Genomic DNA, 5,000 nt, shown 5'->3' with positions numbered 1-5,000 from the left:
AACCGAGGTTCGTCACTCCCCCTGCACCCTTCCCTTCAACACTAAGGGTAAAGGCATCCAAACTTGCATTTAGGATTGGGGCTCAAATTGTTCATTCATTCACTCAACGATGGGTCGAATATTCCGAAAGCGAATCTCGATTTTTTTCTATTTTTCTCATATTTGGATAATCTTAAATACGATTCTTGGTTTGGTTTTTCACATACTACTTTCTTTTACTTCTTTAAAGCTGCTTGTTATGTGTAAATTCACGCATATACCCTAAGGTGGTAATTATGGTAAATATTCAGAATACCTTCGCATGTCCGACCACATTATTGGTATCGATGGATTCCTCTCACTCTCTGCTACCAAAATATATAAAAATTACGCATCGAACCCCCTTCCCCCTCCCCCCAATGCCTATAATCTCGGCCCCGATAGCAGGGGAGGGCATGAATGGTACCAGGGAAATTGCGGAACAAAATTATTATGCCGCAGAACCCCCTCGAGCCCCCACATTCTTGGCCCCGACAGAGGGAGGGATGAAAGGCGCAAGGGAAACTGCGGGCTAAACTAACAATAATATAATAACAGAGTGAAGATAATACCTCACTATGCCGCTGAATGCAGGGGGCCGTTCTCCCTGCGACCCCCCCTTGGAAGCTGCCGCCCCACAAAGGTAGTCACGGAAGATAGAGCGTAAGACCAACGTGAGGGGCGAACACGGGAATCTATAACCTAGCAATTATAAGGTACTAACCTGATTGACAGATGCCGCTGAGCTGGAAGGGGGGATTCTCTCAAGCTCTATCCTACCGCACATGCGTGATGGATTCTTTGTCTCCCAGGGTCGCATTGTACATTGCAGGGACTTATTCATTTTGTATTAATGTTATAGTTACGTATTTACTGTATTCTATTCATATTTTACCCCGGACCAAGATTGTCGCTGGTTGGGGGGGGGGGGGGGGTCCGCAGTATAATTCCTATACATTTGTGTACTGGTGAGATTAATCCATTGATACCAAAATCGTCACGATTTGAAGAAACACCACTTAATCTCTGTACATTGCTGTTACAATGGCGTATTTTGTGCCTATTATTCATGTTTTCCCCACAATTTCGAGGAATGTTGGGGGTTGGGGTGGGGGGGATAATTCTTATAGATATGTACTAATTGGTTAAAGGAATCCATTCGTACCAGAATCGATCAGTTATTAAAGGTATTCTAAACAATTGCCATTGTTAATATCAACAATTGTTTTTTTCATTTCCTTTTCTAATCTCTTACTCTCTCCCTCTCTCTCGCTCGCTCGCTGTCCTTCCCTCCCTCTCTTCCTTCTTCTCCCTCTCCCTCTCCCTTTCCCACTCTTTCTCCATCTCCTTTATCCTCTTTTTCTTTCTCCCCCCTTCTCTCTCTCTCTCTCTCTCTCTCTCTCTCTCTCTCTCTCTCTCTCTCTCTCTCTCTCTCTCTCTCTCTCTCTCTCTCTCTCCCTCCCTCCCTCTCTCTCTCTTTTTCTCTCTCTCTTTCTCTCTCTCTCTCTATATATATATATATGTGTGTGTGTGTGTGTGTGTGTGTGTGTGTGTGTGTGTGTGTGTGTGTGTGTGTGTGTGTGTGTGCGTGTGTGTACATATATCAAACAAGAAAATCTCATCCTGAGCATTGCTCGTCTTTCAACATTGATCACAAAAGCGAATTCGGAACGGCGCCTGGACAGCATCCTGGACCAAATATAACCCTATGACTTAATAAAGCAGATGTGTTATTCTAAGGACCAGGTCGCGGACGCTATGTCGGTTCAGCATCAATGAAACATCACGCTGGATTCATTGTTTTTTATAATGAAAGGGTGTTATTTTTGTACATTTCGATATTTTGTTTTTGTTTTGTTGATTCAGTTTTGTTGTGGCTTAGTTATTGTTTTTTTTTTTTATCGTATCCATTCGTTCGTATGATTGTTTTGAATTGAATTGACGTATGTATTACTGAAATATATATACTTATATTGTAATTATCATATCCATTTGTCTCCTGTTACTAACCTACATATTTGCATTTATATGTATTTAATGACGTATTTACTCATCTAGCTATCTGTTTGATGTATATTAATGAGATTTCTCGAAATCGACGTTTCCTACCAAATCGCGAATTCAGATAATTCAGACAATCAATTTAAACAAACAAATACAAGCATAGGGGAGATCGATGCGCCTTTGTTTCAGGTATCGGGGTTACTAAACGGGAGATGACGTCATGAGAAGATACGAGCTTATATCCATTTTTTTTTCTTTTTACTATATAATGATGATGCATTGCGATGACGCTAATGCTGAGGTTGATAGTGATCATTAAAATAATTTTAATCACTAACATGATTATTGACGCCACTATTTTGCTGATGCATTATTATATTTAGCATTATCATCATTATTGCTGTTGTTGTTACTGTCACTAATACTTCGCTTTTAAGGGCTATGGTAATTCTTTACAGTAAGTCCCCCAACTCCACGTCACAAACTTTATTCAACAGTCTAAGTTGCCGTGACTGGGCGTGCCTCTCGCTTACTCCCCAGTCACGACAAGATGAAGCTGAAATTGGGGAGCACAGACTGTGGGTGTGAGCGTCCTTCCCACGATATTTTCCCTTTATTTCTAGCGTTACCGTTCGTTTCGCCAGATTGTTTCTCGTACCGAATACTACAACTCTATGTCCTCTACAAGACTATCATCATTAATTTGTTCTAGATTAGTGTGTCCGTACCGTACAGATTCATTAACCGGGGTCATAATGTTTATTGTTATGGTTATCGAAATCAACACAACTGGATGATTGTTATTATTTTCATTATTTCAATATAAAACAATATCAACGTATTCAATGATATCAATAGTAATGGGGCCGGTAACAATATTGATACTAATAATGATAATAAGGATAACTATAATTATATGAACTACTATTATCACTATCAGTGTCATTATCGACATTATGATCATCATTCTTTTCATTATCATAATCATTATCATCACTATCATTATTAATATCATTGATATTATCATTATCACACCACTGTCATAATCATCACTATCATCACTGTATTCACCATTATCATTATCACCATCACCATCATCCTCATTCCCATAACCACCGCCGTCGTGAAATCTTCATTCCAACATCCTCCTCTTAATTCCCGTCTTTAAGGCCCATAAAGTACCTCATACTGAAGCAAGATATTCTATCCCTTACTTTGACTGGATATTTGCCAGGCGGTGTACAGGGCAGTCCCCCGCCGGTGTCTGGGTACGAGGCAAGGGGAGGGGAGTATTTTCTGAAAGTGGTGGGGGTGAGGGAGAGAGTGGGGGAGGAGGAGGAGGAGGGGAGGAGGAGGGAGGAGGAGGGAGAAAGGGGGAGTGAGAGGGAGGAGGAGGGGAGGAGGAGGGAGGAGGAGGGAGAAAAGGGAAGTGAGAGGGAGAGGGACTTGGGAAGGAGGGAGAGAGGGGTGAGAGGGAGGGAGAGAGTGGGGGAGGAGGAGGAGGGGAGGAGGAGGGAGGAGGAGAAAGAAAGGGGGAGTTAGAGGGAGAGGGACTTGGGGAGGAGGGAGGAGGATGGAGAAAGGGGGAATGAGAGGGAGAGGGACTTGGGGAGGAGGGAGAGAGGCGTGAGAGGGAGGGAGATAGTGGGGGAGGAGGGAGAGAGGGGGAGAGGGAGGGTATCAGCGTACGAGGGAAGAGATAGAGTGAGTATTTTCTGAAGGTGGTAGGGGTGCGGGAGAGAGTGGGGGAGTGAGGATGAAGGGTGAAGGGAGGAGGAGGGAGGAGTGAGAGGGGGAAGGGGGAGGAGTAAGGGGTTTAGAGGAAAAGGAGGGGTGTCAGGGTACGAGACAAGGGGAGGGGAGTTCTTTCTGAAGGTGGTGGGGGTGAGGGAGAGAGTGGGGAGGGAGGGAGAGAGGGGGAGTAAGAGGGAGAGAGGGAGGGAGAGTGAGAAGGAGGGAGGGTGAGAGGGAAGGGGTAGTGGATTGAGAGGGAGAGAGGGAGGGTGTCAGGGTACGAGGCAAGGGCAAGGGGGGGGGGGGGGTAAGGGAGAGAGGGGAAGTGAGATGCAGGAGGGATAAAAGGGAATGGGTTGAAAGGGAGGGGGTGGAAGGAGGAGGGAAGAAGGAAGAGGGAAAAGGGAAAGAAGAACGAGGAAGGAGGGAGTAGGAGCAGGGAAAGGAAGAAGGAGAAAGGGAGGAGAGAAAGGGAGGAGGGAGGAGGGAGGAGATGGAGGTGGAGTGAGTAGAGAAAGGGAGGAGGGGGAGATGGAGGGAGGAGAGAAAGGGAGGAGGTAGGAAGTTAATAGAAAAAAGGAAGGGTGAGAGTAAATATTGTGATAGGGCGTGTAGGATGGGAGGGGATGGGACTGGAAAGGGAATGGGGGTGGAGGAGAGACGCAGAGAAAAGGAGTGAGGAGGAGATGGAGAGAGGAAGGGGTGAGAAGGGGATAAAGAGAAAGGAAGATGAGATGGAAGGTAAAGACGAAAAGGAGAGAGAAGCAAGAAGAGGGGAGAGAAGAGGAAAAGGGGGAAATAGTTAGAGGGAACGGCTCATGGCTCATAAAACTTTCTTCATGCTCTCTCTCTCTCTCTCTCTCTCTCTCTCTCTCTCTCTCTCTCTCTCTCTCTCTCTCTCTCTCTCTCTCTCTCTCTCTCTCTCTCTCTCCCTCCCTCCCTCCCTCCCTACCTACCTACCTACCCTTCCCTCTCCCTCTCTCTCCCTCCCTACCTATCCTTCCCTCTCCCTCTCTCTCCCTCTCCTCCTCTCCTTCCCACCCTCCCTTCCTCCTTCCCTCTCTCCCTCCCTCCCCCTCTCTCCCTCTCCCTCCCCCTCTCTCCCTCCCTCCCCCTCTCTCCCTCCCTCCCACTCTCTCCCTCCCTCCCCCTCTCCCCCTCTCTCCCCCTCTCTTCCTCTCGTCTTTCCTCTCCCTCCCTCCCTCTTTCCCACCTTCCTTCCATCTCTCCCTCCCTCCCTCCCT

At 46.3% G+C, this 5,000-nt stretch overlaps 1 protein-coding gene across 1 annotated transcript in view; it reads left to right on the top strand.

The window, feature by feature from the left end:
- LOC125038602 overlaps positions 1-5,000 on the top strand; it is a 477,643-nt gene that overhangs the window by 1,465 nt on the left and 471,178 nt on the right. The window lies entirely within an intron of this gene.

Source organism: Penaeus chinensis, chromosome 25 (genome assembly GCF_019202785.1).
Source record: "Penaeus chinensis breed Huanghai No. 1 chromosome 25, ASM1920278v2, whole genome shotgun sequence".
Classification (NCBI taxonomy): Eukaryota; Metazoa; Arthropoda; class Malacostraca; order Decapoda; family Penaeidae; genus Penaeus; species Penaeus chinensis.
The sequence above is the reverse complement of the archived record's forward strand: the minus strand, read 5'-3'. Positions and strand labels throughout refer to the sequence as shown.